At 41.6% G+C, this 23,838-nt stretch overlaps 1 long non-coding RNA gene across 2 annotated transcripts; it reads right to left on the reverse strand.

Moving 5' to 3' along the window:
- Positions 1 to 2,048: 2,048 nt before the first annotated feature.
- On the reverse strand, positions 2,049 to 20,869 carry LOC122574195. Of its 2 annotated transcripts, none has more exons than XR_006318936.1 (4): positions 20,577 to 20,869; positions 19,593 to 19,821; positions 19,288 to 19,521; positions 2,049 to 2,841 (listed from the first exon to the last, which is right to left on the reverse strand). It is a non-coding gene; the product is annotated as an uncharacterized LOC122574195 (long non-coding RNA). The 2 variants fall into 2 exon arrangements; XR_006318937.1 differs by lacking the exon at positions 2,049 to 2,841 and adding an exon at positions 12,786 to 16,161.
- Between the last annotated feature and the right edge of the window lie 2,969 nt (positions 20,870 to 23,838).

Consider the following 23,838-nt stretch of genomic DNA (forward strand, 5'->3'; position numbering starts at 1 on the left):
GAATAATAAATTGAATAAAAACCGATGTAAGAAGCTTTACGACGATATTTATTTATTTATTTGAGAAAGCAACGCTTAATAAACGAACTTTGTTTCGCAGGTTAAAGATACTTCTCGTATCCTCGTTTCTCGTATCCTTCGGTCACGCTTGAACTTTCAAACATATAGATACTGTCAAACGTTCGTAATGCGTATTTGGCGATACAAATTATCGATTAAAAAATTGAAATGCCTCGACCAATTTACGCAAATCGAAAGATGTAATTATGCGCGACGATTATTAAACATAGGTTTTCGTTGTGCATTATATAGGGCGAAAAGATAGCCAAACGTTACGTTGACATACGAAAGGCCGCGTAATTATTGCACTCGCGGTATTCAATGCAGTGCGATAGGATAGCTCGAATGTATCCGCGCGATAGAATACCGAGAAGAGTCGCATGAATGAAATTGAGCTTCTATTCAACTCTTCTTCTTCTTCTTCTTCTCAACAGCTTCTATTCTGGGGTTCATTGTTAGCATTCGATTATACGTACGACAATTTCAATGTGTCGTAAATGGTGTAACAACGCGATACGCCGATTTACGTTGATACAAGAAAAAGTCCTTTCGTGAAATTTCAAACATTGAAAATTTCAAACTCGTTCGAACGAGTAACGTATAGGTTTTACAAATATCGGAAAAGATAATGAATGCCGAATTGAAAGGAGGAGACACGATATACAAACGTTCGCAATTTATTGTCGTCGCTTTCGCTCGCATGCATCCTACGGGTGAAACAGTGTTTTCGCTCAATCCTTTACGAACAGTTGCAGTTTTCGCGGCATAAAGTTAGAGGTATCGACGTTACGAAGTTCGAGATACATCGCGATAAAAAGTATGGAGTAATAAAAGAAAAAAAAAATTGTGTATTAAAAATATGTTTACGTAAGCCACGCTTAAAGGCTTACGTGTACACCTTACGGTACCTACTGTTATTTTTTGCTCCATGTTGAATTTGTTTCGACCATTCATCGTTACCTACGCAAGCACTGCGTACTACTTTTAGAAAAAACTTATCACCAGAAACGCAGACAAAGTGATACGTTAAATGTTATTGTATGTACCTAAGGAGCGAATAAATTCTAAAAGTTTGGATAAGATCGAAATGTAAATATTCTATTTTAATATTTTCAATGTAAATTCTATTTTAGATTTCAGTAAAAAAAAGCTAGAAACGGTATGAAATGATGCGTCATAGACTGGAAGAAAACTTGAAAGGAACACGGTCAATGAAAAATAAACACGATAAGATTTTGAATTTCATTCGCAAGTGGACGTAACACGGCGCGGTGTCGTTTATAGTGGAAATGGAGATTTCAATTCGTTCGTATAGAACACGTATGGCCTACAAAGAGCCCGCATGTTCCAAACTGATATATCTATACCTACGTATAGCTAGGCCACCATAACGAAAACTGACTCCCATTAGTCGTTATATATAACTCCATGAGAATCTGTTTGGGGTTGAAAGCATTAACCCTCCTTCTGCCTATTAGGGTTCTATCGCGAGGAGACCCTCATGGGCCCGTATGTCATGGGAAAAACCGTGACATCCTCTAATTGGACAGAGCCTGACTTCCAAGCTGCTATCAAACGATGTTGATTATAACACGATGACCGTAATCAGATAAAAGATACAAGGATTTTTATTACACTGATTAACTATCGACACCGATCGTATCGACCGATCATGCTAAATTCTTAAACAAATTAAGCGAATGACACGGTTTTATTTTGCTAAATCATACAGATTATAAATAAGTAAATACGATATGATATGATTTCAGCGTTCTGTCGCTCGAAAAATATTTCGAATCGAAAATGTTAAAAGGACTGTTAAGAAGATAAACGAAGAACGATGAAATGAAATTCAGTAGAAGATTAGCGTGTTAGTTTTTACTTTTTACCTTTAACGTAATAAATACACCGGTGTACGTTGTAGATTTTATTAGCTTGTATAAAAAATCAATTTTACGCTAGCATATTACTCTATCCGTTGTGCGAATACTACCTGAATGAGCTTTTTTTTTTTTCTTGCATTTAATGTCTCATCGGATAATTGCCGATTACTAATCTCTAGTTGGTATAGGTAAAGAATTCAGGTATTCGACCGTCAATTATTTCCTTTATCCTTTACCATGTTTGGAGTTTTAATTTAGCGCAAACGTCAGTATCCCGTTATTGTTTCATTAAGATTCCAATCAATAGTAACGCGAGTTATAAAAGTTTGATACGATAATATTTTGTTCGGTTTCCCTTTTCGATAAGCGGTGGATCGATCGTTTCGCAGATCGGTTTAACGCGATCGATATTTATTCGCCTTGCGTGTTTATAATTAACGCTTCAACGATAAAACGCAGGAATTTTCATAGAAACTATATGCACGTTGTAGAAAGATACCTAATACCCCAATCTAGATTACAAAGCGTTTGTAAAGACATAAAATGTTTGCAATTACGTTGTTCAGATATAAGTGGGCAGTCATCGTGCAAATATAAAGTAGAGATATAGAAAAGTCTATTTCCATAAAAGGTTATTTTATCACTGGACAAACTTTTTAATCGGAAAGAGTCGAGATCTACGAGACATTTTTCGCAAATATTCATAAGTCATGCTCGATCTTTTCGTAGTACTTGACATTGAGTGTCTATAAAATTGGCTATAACCTCGCTTCCTACTCGAACGACCTCGTGTCGGAACTTCCGGCTTTCCTCTCGCAAAATGTCACTTCCTCCTTCGACCGATCGCCGTTCGGCGTTGCAGCTGCGAGCAGTTTTGCAAAAATCGGTTGCTGCTTGCCTGAAAGTCAATCGGGAGAGGAGATTGCGTATTATTATAATCATCGAACGAGCGATAACTAAGATTTCTCTAGGGCTAGGCTTTAGAATCTTTGGCTTATTCTAAAATTTGAACCCTCGAACAACCTTGATATACCGATTTTCCTTTAATTTTAATTTTTACAGAAGTACTTAAAAAGATATACTCAAGTTCGTTTAAAGTAAGCTCTCATTAAAGTTGCTCTCATTTAGTCATAGAAAAATTAGAAACACCGATGATTATGGCACAGATACACGTTCGGTAATCTGTAACGGCTTAAGGGATAAAGGTAACGGGGTTACGATGACGACACAAGGACACGAAAATTACACAGCGGCAAAACTATGAACGTTGGTAAGATTATTCGAAACTGCACCGCGTTTTCTATTATCTTTTCATTCTCATCGTATCTGATCGTACTGTGATTTTATTCCAATCGATACCTTCACGACGCTCGTCAATTTCTAATACAACGGAAAGACGCGCGATTGATCTATATCGCGCTATGCAAGTACAGTTTAATACAAGCCACTAAGTAAATCGTTTTGATTTTAAGACATACGTTGCCAGGCATTTGCATGCTCGGCCGCTAAACAGTTCTGCATTCGTTTTCATTTGGAACTCTCGCTTCAAAGATTATGTTTCGACGACACAACAGAAGCGTAAAAACAAGCAGAAACGAGTTGTAGCGTGACGTCACGCTGCTCAGCGTGTGACATTTTCAGCATGGCATTTTCTTATTAGCCGGCACATTCTCGTCTCAAGAATCCTCCACCTCCCGCTCTTCCTCTTCCCCCGATCGTCCTCCTGCGACGCGAAAGGGACGCAGTTATCGACCAACATGTCGAACAATGTTGCTCGAATCGACGATCATCTTCCACTCTACCGAATACTTATCATCTTTCTTATTATCAGATGTGAGAGATACTTCCAGATTTCGCGATATAATCGCGAAATATGGTATCGCAATTAAAACCGTTTATGTATCGTAACGTTTAATGAAACGAATAATCGTATAATCATAGGTATATATGGAAAGTTTAGTCGATTAGAAAATTCCATCGATCGCGCAGCGTTTCACCAGAGCGCATTAACCTTGGTCGTGATCCTCTCGAGTTTCTCGTTCAAGTTCTCAGAACCGAAGAGGGCGATGTTTCGTTTTCACCCTCGGGTAGTTGCATCGGAAACGAACGTCACAGGACGTCGCATCACGTCGCGTCGCCAGGGAAAAACGCATATTTCTTAATTGTTAACGGTACTCGAACCGATCTACACGATTTGACCACCGAAAGGACAAAGGACGGGGGCCTGCGAAAGAAACGTCAACCGACCGACCACGTATAGGGTTCTGTTTAACACGTGTACACCCCTGTCTTTCCACGTGCACTCCAATAATAACGCGTACGTACGCAACGTATGTACATCTGCTGGACACTTGTCTAACTTTTCCTTTTCTTCCTGCCTCGCTTTTGTTACCGTATTCTGTCTTTAATCGAGACGTAACGAGACGTCTCGCTTCCTCTTTGTCTCTCCTCCAGTTGTTTCTCTCGTTCGCTCATCGACCGCGACGCCTTCACGGACACTTTCGAAACTTTCGACGATGAATTTTGTTCCAGTTGCTCGTTTCTTGTTCCGCACGGTCCCCAGATCGAATCGCTTTTATTCACAACGGCTAATGGAGGAAAGTGGCTGAAACTCTTACCATGCAAATTTCACACCTATTCGGTGTAAGTTCGCTCGCTCGTCTCTTCTCTGTTCGAGAAACGCATCGATCTGGATACGGCGGATGATGAATTCGCTTTCTTAATCTAAAAATTATATTTACGTAGTTGCTTCTAAAACATAGCATCTTGATCGGCTCACTGTTGCATGAAATTTAATCGTATTCCCCTTGCTTCCTCCTATATCTTCTCTCTTCTTCTTTTTTCCTCTCTTTTTTTTACTTCTCTTTTTTACTTCTCTCCTCCTTTTCCTTTTGCTGGCAACGAGAAGTTTCTTTCTTTCTTTCTTTCTTTCTCTCTTTCTTTCCAGTTCCTTTCTCTCGTTATGGAACTTGCTCTTCTGTGACACAGAGCAAGTAAATAGAGATAATTCAATCTGTTTGTCGAATAGCAATCTTCGTTTCTCACTAAACTAACTTTCCTCGCTATTAGCGATATTTTCAATTTTTCACATAATTTTCTCCTTCCGACTTTCTAACATCTATTAAGATTGTTTAGATAATTGCATCGTAATCGTTGCAAATACGTAATAAAATGATATTACGCGTTTACCTACGTAATTACGTGCTACCAACAAAAAAAGATGAAAGCTTTTAACGTGTCATTGCATTGCACGCATTCGATCGTTTAATTCGGAGAAAGGTATTTTCGAAACTTCCACTCTACGGCATATAAATAGCAGGAACAAAAGTGACAAAGAACAAAGTGACGAAATACTAATCGGATAGCGATAAAAGTGCACGCGATTCTATTCCCGTTTGTCTCGTTTAAGATCGAACGCGACCGTCTCAAAGAAAACGATGTCTTACTCGCGGCTAAGATTGCGTAAATCGTCAGGCATCTAGAGTGAAAGTATTATTAGTTATTTTTTTCTCCTATGTCGTACCTGTACGGTCTAATTAATCGTAGCGCCGTAGAATCGTAAGAGACCATCGTTCGGCCGAATCCACGATAACAGATGCCGCTCAGGCATATTTCGTTTCCAATTTACCGACATGTCGCACGCACGAGCGCATTTTCACCGCCGCCACAACGGCGTAACGTAAATCCCATTTGGTCCAAGATCCACCGAGATTTCGTTTACCATTGGTCGAGTCCGATCACCCGGATTCGGCATTGTTTACAAACGACAGAAACGAGTTACCATCCACGAAAGGTGGAGGCGGGATGGATCGAGACCGTTGAAATTCGCGATAGAGAGCAAAGGAAAAGGAGGAGAGAGAAAGGCCGGTGGATAGCCGGCCGCGCGCGCGCGCGCGTGTCACGGAGATCGGCATCGAATCGATGGAAATCGGAGCTGCGAGATCGTTCCAAGAATCGTTAAAGGCCAAGGCAGCGACACGCTGCCAGCCGGGTAAGTAGTCGCGCAACGACGATACGGGTAAATGCACGCCGCGCTCAGCAAACTGGACGGAGAGAAGAGTCAGCTCGCGTAACGCAGCCCCACGGTAGTGCCCCGTGCGAAATACTCGTTATCCGCTTGCCTTCTTTACCGCCGATGCGAAAACTGACCCCTCGAAATCGCGCACGTCGGCCATTCCGCCGAGCTTATCTCACTAGCGATCCCACTTTTTCCACAACGACGGTATCCACCAGCACGTCGTAACGCGAAACACCGCGATATTATTATTATTTCCACGCGATCTCGCTTCTCCGCAACTGCGATTTATACATTTTTGTCCCTCCCTGGCGTTTCTTCCACGCCTGGCGGTTTTCCGTTTCCGCGTCTTACTCGTCGAAGGATTTACACAATTTACACAAATGAGACGGCATTTAAGAAATCGAACGATCTTTCGATAGACCAGCTACTACACTTTGGTAGGATATTTGAAACTATCCGTCGCAGGCGAGTTTTCTTTCATCGCTGAACGCGTAAAGTTACGACAGATCGTGAGTATACGAGAAAAAATTGCACAACGGGATGAGCTTCAGGGTACGGCACGATGCACGATTTCCTTGAAACGTTCCAACGTGAAGCAAGGATGCGGTTCTTAGCGCGTTATGTACATGGATACGCGTGTCGATGTAGACGTACCGATTGCCTCCGATTCTTATCTGCTCTCGGGTTAAAGTTGCATACAGCGAAATTGAAATCTACAGATCAAAATCTGGATAGACGAATTCTTCGATTAATCGCATCTTGTTTCTCTTATCGTTACCTCGTTGCTATCGACAAAGGCAGGGGATAGGACGACGAAATTATATTCGTTTCCCGCCTATCAATGCAAACACGAAACACTTCGAAATAGCGATTAATAAAAATCGAACAACTTTTTTTTTAATTCCCGTTCTTCCTATTCTACGTTAGTTTTTGTAAAACAATCGAAATCTCTCGTCTGGCTAAGCGCCAGTTAAAATAAATTACGCTTTCACCGAACGATATTTTTATATATCGTCGGCTTAATGATTCCGCAAGCAATTTTGTACGTCGATTAATGGCCGCGACAAACGCACGCTTATTACGAAGAATCACTTTCTCATTCTGTCAGATTTTTAACGACTGGCGCCACGTCGATCACGACTTTCACGTGTCATGTTAATTTCAAACAGGCGATAAATTTCTATTGCGTAAGACCGTGAAACATTTTTCTACTCGTCGAATCTTGTATACCATTAGTTGATTCTGTGGTAAAAGAAATGTACAAATTTGGCAAAACCATTACCATCAAACCAGTGTTACGAATTTCTCTCTTATCGACGTTTCTTTCGATCAACGTAACTCACATCGCGGGTATAAATTTCAATTCTCGACTCTACGGTCAAAATGTAGTAAATCACCTTTGCCTGATCTTTCCGTAGGATTATCTCTAAGCATATTGATCGTTCGAATAAATATTTAAGAGCCAAGTTGATATACTTTGGGGCAACATTTTCTCATCGTGGTAAATGAAAACGCATAGACCACATTATTTTGTATTTGAAACGATTTTGGTACACACAGTTTAAAATGTTTAATTTGCAAATACCTAGGATCGCAATAAATAATTTCGTGATAGGGTATTCGATAGGGTACTCCAAGTTCGAAACGTTCGGACGAATCAATTTTCTTAGTTATAGACACAATTTGGTTCAACGTATTGCCCAAAACGACACGGAAAAGCAAAGTAATATCAATTCGAGCCGTTATCTCTTGTATCGTTATTATCGCAGGTTGGAACGATATTTTATTGAATGCCGAGTCGAATAGGTCATCGTGGGTTCGGTCAAGTTCGCTCAACTTGATTCCGTTTAAACGACCAAACATCATACCGATAACCACGCAGCAATAATTAAACATAACGTTGTTACGTTTATTACAAAGCGAAAATTTATAAGCAGAGTGACAGAATGCTTGGTTAGCCAGAGACAAGGGTAGAAGGGAAATGAAATCGAAAAAGAGCAAAGGCAGCGTAATAGAGGGCGAAAGATCGTGGGCTCTCGTCGTGTAGGATCGCGTACACGTTGGATAAACGGAGGTAAAACTATCCAGACGAGCGACTTTCACCCGATTGACTTTCCCTTTCTCTACACACCATACTGGCCTCTGTAACTCAACGTATCAGTCTGCCGCCTCCGAGATCGCAATCGTTTACAGCTTGTCGTCTACTTCTATTTTCATCTTCGTTCTTCCGTTCTTCCGTTCTTCCATTCTTTCTTTCATTTCGCTCTACGAATCATTCGGATGCCGCATATCTAGGAAATTGCCAGATACGTTAATTCAGAAACAGAACGAAGGCGACTTTCCAGGTTTTTTTATCTCTCTCGAAAAAAAAAGGATAACCAAAGTGAGAAAGTTTGTCCGGTCGCTAACGTTATTGAAACCATACTAAGACTCAAAACTGTTACTTACGAATCGTAGCAGCGGAAAACTAAGCAGACCCGTTGTTGAGAAATAATAAAGCGAAACACGTTTCTCGAACATCCTTGAAATCCTTGTTAAATCGTCTAACGATCGATATCACGTACATCGATACAGTCAAGTACATCGATAGTGGTAGAATTTCGTCCTTGGTAGCGAAATCGATTTCACCTAGATCAAATCGACGACCACTGACGTCAGCGCGCGTTCGGTCACAAGATGTGCGCGTTGCACATGCATTATGTTTCTGCATCATCACCGGATACGTGATCGTCAGCTCGTATAAGTTCTTATCTAAGTCGTGCTTTGTACGTCGGTATAAGTCGGTATTTTTTCTTTTCAATTTTCATCGCTACGATATCGTAGTTACCGTTAATTAAATAAAGTGTAAGTATAAAATATGAATGATACGCCCGACGATTAAATTAAAACCCGACGGCGTTTATGTAAATGCGTGACATCGATAATAAAGCAGGATCTGCATAGAAATTCCCTCTTGCCTTTAATCGCCTACTATTTACTTTACGCGTATACATACCATGCGTTTTCAGTTTTTTATTACCGATAACCGTACTCGTGAAAAGGACAGTTTACGACGATACAGAAACATCAAACGTCGAAGACATAACAACATTTTAGTTGAAAATCGATGTAGGATTCCAAATTTTCTTACAAAAGTAATCTTTAACACAAATATCGATTCTACGGAATTTATCATCAAATATCGGCGTTGAATCGTTTTTATTATTAGCCGTTATTAGAGGAAATGCCTTTTAAGTAGGTTAGAGATAAATTTGCAGCAAGAGGGGGCGGCGGCGGCGGTGGAAAGAAACGAGTCGACTAAATATTTATGTTTGTAGCTTGTCGATAATGGTTACAATTTACTAAATATAATACAGAAACAAGAAATACGCGAATAGGAAATAACCAATAGGCGGAAACGATCGTGTCTATCTATCTATCCGATCTTCGAGTACGAAAATTATCGGATTGTTTGAACGAACTTGACGATAGCCGGATAATAGTGATACTAGAATACTAGAAAAATGCATTAGAATGCAAGAAATACGGTAAAAATGCTTACGACATAATCGACGATATAGACGCGTGTAATACAGTAGCGATTCTTACAATTAATTTGTTAATCATACGTTATATCGTTTATATCGTGCTGCATGCATTTATTTTTGTTCGCTTTTGTTTCTCGCAGGAAACGCTGTGCGTCGGAACGGAAAGAGAGATTAATCGATTACCATTTTATCAATCTGCGTGACTGTATGAGAAACGTTTGGTAACTTGACGTAGAATTTTATTAAACTATAGCGGTAATTATCGGAATGTCTTTCATTTTTCACAATCGTCACGAAGCTGCACGCGGTCTTTCGTGGAATTTTCCAGAGATAACTGACGCTGACGACACTTATCACTGCAGGTCTATCTCTACGATGTTAAGCTCCGTTTACAATGCCACATGCATATCACGCTAAGCGATAAATAGCTCTATAGGATTAACTGTAACGTCTATTATACCTTCGAACAACAGTTTCACTACGATAGATCGATTGTTTATTCGACCAGTCGCGGAGAGAGGCGATCGCGAGGAGGCGCGTCAACGGGAGTCGTAAATTCCCGTTACGATTATGATAATCGACGCCACGAACTGATCGATCCCCTATTACTTTATTTATTAATTAATCCTGATCATTTATTTATTAATGCTCGATTAACAGTTCAAAGATAGTATATATATTTTTGCAACAACTTTGTAGAAAAGGACAGTTACGCTGGTGCAAGGTATAAGTTAAGTGGGTGAATGATAGAAGGATGGAAACCCGGTGAAGAGACGTCAAGTGTTCTAAGGATGATGAACCAGTGAAGTTGGGTGACGATGCTGGCTTGCTAGGTGTTCGTCGCCCCACCATCGCTTACGTTCCCTTGCCGGTGAAAATCCTGGGAAACGGGAAAATCCCTCCGGGAAAATGGGAAAAATATCCCTACTTTCTACCTGATGGAGCAATAACTATAAGGAATATTTTGACTCGAAGTGGTGCTTTATACCACTTAACGGTCTTAACGGTTAAATCGAAATGCTTAGTTTTACGATAGTTCCTTATGATTATTACGGTCCAACTAATTATGTGATTTAGCGAATGGTAGACGCGACCGAGGGGTAGATTCCAGCCTACCCTAAAAGTCACCGGACCAAACATCGATGTTAACGGTTTAACGGTCCTACCGATTCGAACAATTCACGCATATACGGAAATTGGTAAAGAGTTTGAATAACAATTGCTTCGGTCAGGCAAAAGCGTTACTTACGCGAACATACTTTTCGCTATTTAATTTTATAGCGTACCTATTTCTCCTCCAACTGCCGTTACCTGCCTGCTGGATCTTCGCCAATATTTTTAATTGTTACCATTCGTTTAATTACGATAATAACGATATTACGTTAACGCGTTCAATTAAGTTCGATTAACATAGGATATGGGAAAGGAATAATTTACTTATCGCATAAAATTAATTTGGTGATTTGAAAGAATGATCTGTCCGTCTTTAAATTCGTACCAAGATATTCGTACCTAGAATACGTAATTTCCGAAATACATATTTGAACAAATTGAACATAATTGAACAAACGATACTAAAGTTAGTATCGTAAAGTTTGAAACTATCGGAACAAAATAGGTACGTAATATGCTTTATAGATTCGATAAATAATTTCAAGACACGACGAACTTGGAAACATTCTCTTTTGCCTGCTCGTTTACTTTTTTTTTTCCTACCTACTGATACACGCAATCTGATTATTCATTATCCGATGATAATAAGGCATTATTGCTCAGTGCTCGCAGGTAGAATACATAAGGGAGAAGATCGCACGGTTGCGCTATTTAATCGTTGGAGAGTCGAATAACTGCCACTTTATACTTCATATACAGCACGAAGCCTTAATGTTGCACTCATCTTCATCCTGTATACTTTTCTTAATAACAAGGAAAACACGTATTTGGTTATATTTAAAGATTATACGATTTAAGCGATACAACGAATATGAAAAGTTGTTACGAAATTCAAGTTACTTGATATAAGAAATTGAATGGTACGTGGTATCGGATATGAAAGAAATTTGTGTCTTCGGTTTTATGCTCCGATATTTAATTTTTCGAGCGACATACCACCATTCAAATCAGTTTGATCGCGATGAAAAAATATCGTAGATTCAACGGCAACCGAGAAATTATACATTACTCTGTGTATGCATCTGTACTTTTTACTACAGTGAAACTACGTTTTACCGTTCGTTGTCTTTCGAGCATTCTGCCATTTTCAAATAGGAATGGATACGCGAGAAACTACCGAGTCAAACAAAATATATTTACCATGTAATTTATTTTGTTTCCGAACGGTATTATCCGATCTAAATTTATTCCTTAGAGATAACAATGCCTGAACAATAAGTGGCGAGTATCGCACGATGCATAACGCATAAACGATCGTTCTTCAAACGGTCTATCCAAATAATATCCGATCCTAGTTTATAGCATTCCTGTTTTGCACAGGAAAAAAGTCTAAAGTTCATATTCCAAACGATTTAGATCTACGGAGCAAAGGGAAACGTCGAATTTTTCAATTTTACACAAAAGCATGTTCAAATTTGTACTTGTGTTATCTTCTATGACGACGGCAGCAGTACGCACTATCTCACGATGTAAGCACCGTCGAAGCAATAAATCGCAGAAACTTTCCGATACGAGTACGCGCAACGTAAAATTCTACAGCGAACGATACAAATTTCGTTATCACAACGAAACTTTTGCTTTCGCGAACTTTGTTTTCTAATGCAACGCGTTACCGGGATCCTAGAGAGAGAGAGAGAACGCGAGCACGCGTAAACTTCCTACGCTGATAAATCACGACGCTTAGGAAACACGAAAAATCAGAATTACTCGATTCTATCGTCTTTCTATCGAAAGCAAGATGGATAATTGGAAATTGGAAACGTTTGCTGTCGTTTCGTACTCGAAAGTTAAAGATCGCTTTGTCGTGCGTGTATCACGATTCGTTCGAACAACCAAGGTTTCATCAGGTTCGAAGGTATTCGTTGCCGGAAAATACGAAACATTCGTCGAAAAAACAGCTGGCGGAGCTACTCGATAAATGACAAGACGTCATCGGAAGAAACTGTACAAATTTGTCCAATGTTCGAAAGGACTTGCTAGAAAAGCCAATTAACGCGCGATTAACGACAATCGAATTCGGAATACGGTCGGGAATTTCCATGAGATAAGAAGAATTTCGAGAACGCAGAGAAACGAGCCGATTAAAAAGGGACGGTGGTTGGCGCATCTTGTCCGCGGAACGTGTTAATTATTAATACGAAACGTTTAAGCCGAACAGTTATGGTTACCTATTTTAATCCGGGAGGTCTGTTTTCAGCGTTGCTTTTCGGCCACTTCCGCTCTTGAATTAGAAGCGCCAATAAACTAGGGGCCTCCATAGAGACCTCGTTGTTTGACCAAGTGCACGCCAGGCACCCTGTGCGGCCTGTTCGCTCCTTCCAATAAAATACCAGGAACCGAAGCCATCGAGGAAAAGAACCGATAATTCTCGACGATACTATGCCACAACTGTCAAATAGCGGAAGAGAACGTGATCAAACCGTTTCGTCAGCTTCGGCGACGGCAATGACGACGCGATAATGCTAACTGTGATGCAAGCTGTAGCCTAAAAATGAAGGTTTCGTTGGTTCGTACGATCGAAGACAACGATACCGTAATAAACACGTAATATAAATTTTAATGGGACAAGAATTTGCGGAGATGAAATTTCTCTTCACCGTAAAGCTGAAAACCCCCAAGTTTATTACTAACCTAAGTACTCTGTAGAAAGGAAATTTTAGTTTAAAAATAATCGATTTGTCCTTGTTTTACATAGTTATACGATCGTAATTGCTGCTGAAACGATTCGTTATTGAAACCAGACGCTCTGCCAGTAAGCTGGAATAAATCTGATCCCTTTTCTAACCGAAACCTACGTACCTACTATAAATTAAACCAAGCTCTATCTATCGTTCTTCGGATAAAGAAAGAAGCGTTATGTTCTCGAGGGAAACAGTTCAACGCTATCTTAATTTTTTTTTACAACGGGTTAAGGCACTTTACGTCTTCGTACGCCTCTTTTCGTTATCAGATTTGTGCAACGTGGAACACTTCGTGTTTCCTAAACTCTTCCTACGTTACAGAACCTAAACGACGATAAACAGAACTTTCTTACTATTAGATGCGTATCAGAATGAGTAAAATATGCAAATAAAATGTTTACGATGATAATAACAACGATACCGATAAGTATGAAAAAGTATGAAAAAGACGGCGAAATAAGAAACACGCATTCATGTTCGTTGCAACATTCAAGTTTTAATCGCTTTATTATTATTAATCACGGCATTCGATAAGGAGCATTCTGAAATAATTTTTTGAAAATTCCAGACGAAACCAAATGAAGTAGTCGCGGGTTATTCCGCGAGCAAAGATAAATCAAAAGTCATCGATACTAATTTCAAGCGATGCTTATAGTCTTGGAAATTTCTAATTACATATTCTAAATATTCGTTACGAATAGCACTCTATACACGACGTTACAACGTCTTAGAAAAATCGACCATGTCGCACGGTTAAGAAACTCGCTTGATTGCTCGTTTAATTATTACGACGCGGTAGCTGGTCCCCGGTATAATCGTCGAATTGTCCACCTAATTCGAAAACAGGCAACGTTCGAATCGCGGTACGTATGTTCAAAAGGAAGGAAGAAAAATGGATAGAAAGTTTCAACGAGGCAACACTGACCTAAACTCTAAACTAGATTAGCGAGACGCTAATCGCGTCGTTTTATTTTAACGATTTCAACGATTTTAACGATTTTAACGATTTTAACGATTTTAACGATTCTAACGATTTTAACGGCGAAATAACGATCTCTCGTAACGTAAATCGTTCTCCTCGGGCCTTACGCACGCTCGCGTCTTCCAGCGTTTGCGCCTTCGTCGTGACACTGTTACACTACATATTACGTGTATTGGTTTCTGTTACGTGCCGCAGAAGCGGATTAAAGGTCTTGCGAATAACGGCAGCAACAGACATTTATGCTACGATGAAGTCATATCCTTTTGCGTAATTAGAGGCTCGTGCGAAACGTGTTTGTCGTCTGTTCGTAATAAAACGTACGGATAGTACGTTGATATTCACAGATGATGATAAAAAGGAGAAAGATTTAGGACTGTAGGAGCTAGGACTCTTAGGACAAGATTCGCTTTCGATTTATCGTTAGTAAAATTTACGCGCAGCCTCTCAAGCAGCAAAAATCTATCAAAGTATTCTTATACTTACGAACGGTAATTGCTGTACGTAAGTACACGAGTACACAGCTTACGTTACCCTCAGATTTTGTAGCATGTTCCAAATGTAAGCATCGCATGGGATCCTCGAGGAAGATTAGAAGACCTTTATGGTGAACGTTGCGGTCGACGATGCATGTAGGGACCGTCGCGACGGTCTCCTTCGTATCCACTCACACGTTTCTCGTCACAGACGACGACGAACAAAGCTGTTCGAACGAGACTAGGACGGAGTTTTGTTCTTACACCAGGGAAATCCTAAGCCTAAAAATCCTACAGGACGACCGACCGTTTTCGTCCTCAGACCCTCTTCTCTCGGATAGTTTCCAGTAGCTTTTCAAACTATTTTACAGCATAAATATTCTATAGCTCCGTTGACAAACGACGCTTTTAGCGAGGTTCCTGTACTCTCGTCCGTCTGCAGGCCCTTCCTCTCCATACTTGACCGATCATATGTATGTATGTATGGCTACTTCCTTTCGAGGTAATCTGTTTATACTAATGCGATAGGGCACATGGGCCATCAACAAACGCTTCTCGAAAGTTCTGACATATTTTTTGTCTCACTTTCGCCTTAATATCGATGATCTTTTAAAACGAAAACAACTTTTCCTCCATTTTACAAGGCATATTCATTTTTTATCCGTTTGCATCCGGAGCTAAGGTTAGTAAAAATAATTACTCGCCGTAACGGTTAAATAATAGCAGGGCAACAAGTATAGGATTTTGTTCGGTCGGTCGAAAGACGAATGAAACAGAGACGGATAGAAAGAGTTGAGACAAAAGAGAATCAGAATTTTGCCCAACTTTCGCTCTTCGTATACCAAGAGAGTTCAGTTAAAAACGAGATATTTCGTGATACAATGATTCTCTTAATAGACTTAATAGTGGTATACGAATGTTATAAGATTTAGCGCGTTCACATTTCAAACGTACGCGAGGATGTACCTAAGAAGAGCGAGGAGACTCGCCGAAAATTCCAAACTCCAAATTTTAAGCAAATGTAAAAATCGTTGAATACGAGTTTCCGTCAAAGCTATTTGCTGATCGTCACGTTTCGAAAACGCTCGCCACCGTGAAATTGTACGATTTCAAAGGCGGCGACGAAAGCGTACATCGCGTTACGCCTTACGCCACTGGCCACCAGGCATCGGATTACAATAAAATTATTCCTGGCGACCGTATCGGCGTGGCGTAGAATGGTGTAGCGTGGCGTGGTGTGGCGTGGCGTGATGTGGCGTGGTGTGGCGTGGTGTGGCGTGGTGTGGCGTGGATTGGCGTAGCGTTTCGTGCCGTGGTGTGGCGTGGCGTGGCGTGGCGTGGTGACACTCTTTAAAAGCAGTTTCCTGATAAGGGGTCAGAGAATCACCGGTCAGACTTTCGCTGCTTAAAAAGTCAAATACGCACGTCGAATTTGGAGTAGAAAAACAAAACATCGACGATTTTATACGATACTACTTATGCGCTTCGTATTTAGGTTAAACGAGGAAATGTGGAATAATGTGAAACAAGGTGACGACGTATGGCTGGCACGAGAACACGTTCTGCATTCACGTTGCTGTTATTCGGTCGATTTTTCTTTCTTTGCGATCGAATTTTAGTTGCGTGAAACAATTATTAAAAGCGGTAGAATTTGTTTCATTTTTCACCAAGTAAACAAAAGTTCGTTGCGATAAAAAAGAATCCAACGTCATTACGTATCTATTTTTAATACGTATTTTATATACGTATATGTGAATATATGGAAGAGTAAGCAGGGAGAGTAACCTCTATACGAAAGCTTTTACGCACGGCCGAGCGTTAAACGAAACAACCATCTTCCATTCTTCTCCGTTCTTCTCCGTTCGGTCTACCGGAAGAACCGCGACATATTTTCAGCCGAGATAAATGGCAATAAACGAACGAAGAAGATCGGCGGAACTTTGGCGAAAAGAAGGCAACACGCGTGGCGCTAAGGATAGAAAGAATAGGAGAAACGATAAACTGGTGGGGCTGAAAGGAAATATAGAGCCGCCCGATACCGAAGAAAATTGCTACTGGCGATGATAGAAAATCACACCGGTAATTAATACCTTGAGCTGCTAGATTATTCGTTACGTAAGTCTGGTTTCATTAGTCGCGAGCATGGCCGTGCGACGCGCGATTTGCCGGTGCCAGGAAATTGCGGAACAAGTGTTTGGCGCTTGTCACGCCTCCCGATACGATTTGCGGGAGGAAGAACTACGTTCCTGGAAGGAAATCACCGTCCACCACGGATTATCTACCGACGTTTTACGCGAGAATCGTGTACGAATAACGCGTTCTATGCCAATAGTTTCTTTTAACTTTTTTCTTTTCATCGCTCTGTTCTATAATCGAAATTAACGCTTGTAAAAATATCCCGATAACCCTATATAATTAAACAGAAACGGGTTGGGCATAAGTCTGTTTTACGTGCCCAAACGTTCGAGCCACGTTTTCTCGTTGCTGCGCTATTTGATCAAGAAATTGAAACGCTTATAAAGGTAATGATAAGATCGCGTCCACGTTAAAAACATACGAACCGCAAATACGCGTAATTCCCGATCCCGAAAATACATTTTAAAAAACGAGAACAAAAGAAGAAGAATCACCGATGTTAATCCGCCAACTTGCCCCGATCGTGTAATTCAATTTTCGTAAGAACCGATACGAGCTATCATCGTCTCGTCGTATCGGCCACGAATCACTTTCTCGTATTGATAAAGCGTCCGCACGTTCCCCTAACAAGGAAACAGCGATCAGGTTAAAATCCTGCGGCTCGATTATGATTATACAGGTCTAGACATCTGCCAGCGACACGGCCACGACGATCTCGCTTGTTTCACCGCTAATTTCACGCTCCTTTAACGAGATCTTTATCGAATACCATCGTGAACGTGGCATTATCTGTTGCCGGATCGATCGCTCGATCGCAATTACCATCACCGCGTTTCGCCCGTGAATCGTAACAGCCGTTACGCCGTGCCACTTCTGTTTCATCGAACCAACGAGAAAGGAAAGACCGGTAATTTTATAATCGATTGCTTTTTCAATGCGCGACGTCGACGTCTAATAGCAACGTGCTGCGTCTAATACACGCTAACTGGGATTTAACTCGATTTCCACCTCGCAATCGCCTTTCAAGCGGTGTTTCGCTACAATCGTAGTTTGTACGTTTGGCGGTCGTGCGTTTAATATCAAAACCGTTCTTTCGTATCGAGCTAATATTCGAAAGAAATTTCACTTTCGTAATCGATGTCTTTCAGGACAAAAGCTCCGTTCTTTTCTTTTTTCTTTTTTTTTCTTTTCTTTTCTTTCTTTTTGCTTGGATCAAGCTCTCATTAGCTGCATACCTACAGCCTAGACGGTAATGGCTCGTTCGCACCGGAGACAGAGTCTCTTTCCATGGAATCCGTTTTCAAATTGTAAGAGAAACTGACCGGTTTGGAGGACGCGTATATCGCGTCTAACTGGAGAGACAAAGACCACGCATACGCAAGAGTATCATAAGTCAGCCAGCGCCATAAGTCGACCCGTGACCCCATAACGGCCTTCCGACGGCCTTTTTTTCGCGAGCCACATGTGAAAACAGACTTGCCCACCCCCGTAGACGTTGCAGCTCCTTCAACGGTCGTTCGGGGTTCGTTGTGGTCGTGGGAAAGACGCCCCAGCCTTGGAATCTTTTGAAAGCCACCGCGTCGATCCACGTCCGCGCCAAATCCCCTCCTCTTTTCTTCATATCGATCTTTGTTTCTTCGATCATTCCGGTATACGGACGTCGGCGAATCGATTTTTACAGAGAGTTCTACGCTCTTACGAATATCCCGTAGGCCTTATTCGTGGGATCTGAATTTCAAAAATTGGACAGAGATGTAAAGCTGGACTGCGAGGACGAGATTCGGTCAATACTTTTCCAAACGCGTGGCGTGCCGCTATACATGTGCGTCGCATCCCTAAGGACGTTCGACTACGAGACGTGGTATGGGCGTGGATCGTGATCGACACGCACCGTGGTAACGTTCCTCTCCTCGTCAAGGTTCTGGGCGCGGTATGTAGATTCGAGGATCACATTCGGCGAATAGACCTGCCCGTAGAACACGGATACGTCGAACGTTACGGAACACGGATCGGAACGCTCGATAACATGGTTCAAGAAAATTACCGTTTAAGAGGCACCGACGATTTAATTAGGAAATATCGTTGTTACTCCGCGACTCTATGTCGTCTATGTCGTTGATCCTAGTCTTCTACGAGGGAAATTAGTTCCGCTCGACTAATATAATATCCACGCCACTGTATGCCGACCTTAGTAGGATTTTATAGGAGGCAGCACCTGCGCCATTTCGGGCCCGGTGCATGGGGGTGCGGCGGTGTAGAAGGAATTGAAAACGAGACAGCAAGACAAAAAGAAACGGTAGAGAAGGGGAAACTTGAACGAGAAACGAGATAGGACGATACACGCGCATACATACGTCTAGCCTCTGTTCACGTTTGTCGGATCCCTTAAAAGAGGAGAGTCGTGTAGGGGGTCGGACACCAGAAGTCCCATTTTCAAGGCATACACGCATCAACGATGACGCACGTAACATCCATCCGTGGCCTTTCTGGCCCCTTTCTGGCCCCTTTCAGACACCTGTGTGCTCGACCTGTTCCTCCATTATACATCCCGTGCGTGTGTGTTTATTTATCCCGGGGGTAAAGGCGACCTGCGTTATAAAATATATGAATGTCCTCGCCACGGGGTTGGCAGGGGCAGACAGGCCAAGGGTCGGAATACCGTAGGGGTGAAGCGTCTTTCGATCGTGGAAATCGTGAAACTCGAGAATCTTTCTCCCTCTGCTTCTATCCGGTCCATCCATCGTGGATTTCGCTCGCCGTTTTCACTTTTCTTTAAATAATATCGCAACACTTTCTTATTTTTATAATTCTACCGTTCCTGTTTACCTTTTGTAGCACTCGTTATTACGAACTATTAATTTCCCACGGACATTTTTAAGACGCAGTCCCTGAAAAGAAACACGCGAATTATAAACCAAACGACGAATATGTACGCAATACGTACGTGACCATGCAAGATAAACAACACTTTTCGATGATGAACGATTCGAATGAATGATTCATGAACCGAAAATAAGCTCATTTTCATGCGATCATTCGTTGTCAACGTATTCTATTCTTAGCGACTATGTTTCAACGTTTTCCCGATTATGTTAAATGTTTTTAGTCGAATATCTTGCACAAACGTAGAAACGTAACGATGCAAAATAAAAATAGTACAGAAGACAGTACGCATTATCGAGTAACGTCTGAAAAGGGTAAACTATAAGCAACGATAATATAAACGAACGATACAAAAACAACGAAAAAGGAAAAGGCAACGAGACATTTTTATTAATATCTTGAAAGCTGCAAAAAAAAAAAAAAAAAAAAAGAAAGAAAATTATTTCAAATTAAAATCACGTCACAGGAAATCGTGCGACTTCACCTGTACAATTTGCACGTAATCCTCGAAATCGTCATCCACCGGTTTCACGCGACACCTGTGTACCTGAACAACCTGCACCCCTGTGAATATACGATATACGATATAGACGCGTACCCCGCCGTAGTTATTTATACGCATGGTGGAAATCGTGGTCGACAGACACTACGAAACATTTGTCGTTGAATGTTGCCGGTAGGGGAAATAAATGGAGAGTCGGCTACGAATCGAAGGATCAGGAACCGCAGGGGTGTAAAGATCCGTTTTGATCGCTCGTACCTGCGTATGGCTCTATCCTCTCGAATTTCTTCCAGACGGTTTATCGTCCGCCGAGTGCTTCATCGTGCTCGGCGCGCTAGGTTTTTTTTTTTTTACCATATATATCGTATACTGTAAGAAAACGATGCTGTGGAAATTTACCGCTCTGTTTCTGTATCGTTATACGACGAAGAAAACTAGATCGTAAGTCGTATTTGCGACGTAAGAAGCCGTTGTCTTCGAAATCGTCGAACGAAACAGGATCGTTGGATCGTCGTTGATTAAACATCGAACCTAAAAGGAAGCGCGTTCAGTATCTGTACAGAATCGAAATTTTTCATGGAGCGAACATTTTTCACGATCTAGGTATGCTAGGTATCCATCGTCGGATTTTTCCGCATATCCATATTCTTGAGAATATAATTTTTCAATTAAGGAAAAATCTCGACAGGAAAATGTTTTGTCTACCAAGTGTTATAGAAAGCACCGTTCTTTGCATATCTTATATATCTCACATATTCTACGAATTCTGCGCAACTTTGCACAGACTTTTTCCGATTTCCTGTAAATTCTTAAAAATCCGCATAAAAAACTCGTCGTTCGACGAGCAGAGAGGGACAATGGAACGATCCGACGAATGCCCCAAACGATAAGAGAGCGTCGATGCGCGATTTCTCGTCCATGCGAATGATAATAAGAAAAACTGAAACAGAAAATCTTCCATGCCTTCCCGTTCACGTCTTTTTTATCTTGTTTAGCCAGCCGATTGTATCGAACATGGGAATATTTATAGATCGTTGGCCAGCGCTCGCGGACCTCGTCGCGTCTTCGCTTCGCCTCGGAACCACGAACCACCGCTCTTGGACGCTCGATCGTTGCGTCGCGCGCATCGGCCAGCTCGCCGCCAGTGTATAACAGCTCCCGTCTTTATCAATCATCCTCAAACACAACCAGGAGAAATATTAGTTGGGATAAGATAAAAAAAAAAAAAGCGTAAAAATAAACTGCAGATAAGCGGCGGCCATTCGTGTTGATTTCAGCTGGAGGCGCTCTCGATACCGACGACGTGGCGTTGCGCGCACCGATGGAATGGCATTTTCATCGCGTCGATTACGCCGCTCGCGAACAACGACAAAATCGATCTTTTCCCTGCGTTGCGTTACGTTTGCCGCGATCAGATTAGGTCGATCGATTACCTTCCCGCAGGTAAATATTTTTCGCGTTGCTATCCGAAGATTAGCGACGATAAAACGCAGTCAGGCACGTGAAAGCTGACCGAGCCAAGAATTCGAAAACGTTGCGTTTCAGAGTAAAATTGAGCATCGCCGTACAATATAAGAGTAGAAGGACTTTAAAACCGACTAAGCGAGTTTTTGGAGTTTTCGTCCTCGTGTTGCAGCAAGAGGCGTACTTTCGATCGTGGGATAAGTCGATGCTTTGTTGAAAAATGATGGCCGAAGGTTCCCAGCTGGATCGACGATTCGAGCTTGGGCCGTGCGATGGAGAATCTGTTAAGCAAGCGAAGGGTTATCGTTATCCGTGATCGAAGAGCGATTTGGTCGAAACGCTGCCGCGTAATTGACTTTTACTCGAAATTTCGGCTCGAAATAGTCAGAAACGAATAATTGAAATACAGTCGTACATAGAATTGGGAGCACAGCTGTGCTTAGCTTTTTACATTAAGTAAAGTTAAACGTATTAACCGTCGTTAGATATTATAGCCGTTGATATTACGAGATCAATGTAGTGGCATTTAAAGGCAATCAATTGAAACGAAAAGGAACACCGAGAGACGCTAGACCGTTAAACGTAACGTTACGAATAGCTTGTTTCGTCGGAGGAATTAACGACGCGTAATTGCACGATGTAACGCGATCGTTACTATGGAAAACGTGTAATTTACAAATATCCTCGATACTTTCAACATCACGGAATATTAGAATTTCCTTATCACGAGCAATCAACGTTCGATCGACGTTCAACTCGTTTCCCAAATATTAAAAGATCTTTGACAAGATAAGATAAGTTTACGTATATGTTCGGTCGTAAATAACCGCGTATAAAAATAAAAACTATGGAGATACGAACGTTTCGATGGTGGGCAGACTCGGCAGCCTGATAATCACCCCAGGTAATAATTTAATAACGAGACGAGATATTACTTAGAGACAGGAGGGAAAAAAAAACCGACCGATCGTCTAAAAACTCCGAATTTACGTTTCCCCTTGCGACGGATCATAGCCCGGGATCAGGTAAGAAGGACCCGTTAGGAGATAGTTTTTTTTTTGACAAAATTCGAAATTACCTCCCTCGGACAGTGGATTACGGTCGAAGAACAGGCAAGGAACCGGTCCCCTTTTTCGGCCGTCGATGTCTCCCGCTTGTACGGGAGCTCTCCGATGCGGCATCGTTCGCGCACCAAACTATCGCCGCCCTCTCTATCCCTCCTCTTACCGCGTCCTATCCTATACTCCTCCGTTGACACCCCTTCAGCCGAGTTTCTTACGATCGAACGAACAAATTCGTCTTTCCTTCACCTCCGATACCGCATCTCCCTTCTCCCATCAACCTTGCTCCCTTTCTTCTCCTTTCATTCCGTTCTCTGATCCTTTCTCCGTCGACCAAACACTTTCTCCGCCACCAATTCTACCGGTCGACGATCACGACAACGAACGAAAGTCGGAAACGATCGTAGGAGTTTCTAATTTCGACTTTGACCTTCGTACAAGTGGGTTAAATCATAAAACGCTACCCGGATCGGCCATTTCGCTTCCGCCACTTGTTACGCCAACCCGTAGATAGCGGTTGGAAGTCAGCCGCTCTGACCAAATTGCCGGTCCTATGGCAGCTGAATTCTTGTTTGCGTTCTTGCGATAACGAATTTCCTCTTATATTAGTGACTGCCTGGTGGTAGACGGACCCCTCGGCAACTAAGCATCTACGTATAGATACGATGTCCCGACGTACTCATCGACCAACCAGCAGACGGTATACCATACTAATTGTCGGATCGACTCGAATCATAACCGCTGTCATTCTTGTCGTTATTGAATTTTTAAGAGACGCGAATTACGATACGCAACATAACACGATCCGATACGTAATACGTAGTTATCGAACGAAATTATTTTCACCTCGACTCCCATGAAACTCAAGGTCCTGGTTTTTTTTTCTTTTTTTTATTTTTAATGGGAAACGTTTGACGAATTTAATTTGGGAATACCTTTGCGCGTTGAAGTTTTAATTTCCGAAGGCGGGACACGCTATCGTTGGATCGATATCG

This window comes from Bombus pyrosoma, linkage group LG13 (genome assembly GCF_014825855.1).
Source record: "Bombus pyrosoma isolate SC7728 linkage group LG13, ASM1482585v1, whole genome shotgun sequence".
In the NCBI taxonomy this organism is placed as follows: domain Eukaryota; kingdom Metazoa; phylum Arthropoda; class Insecta; order Hymenoptera; family Apidae; genus Bombus; species Bombus pyrosoma.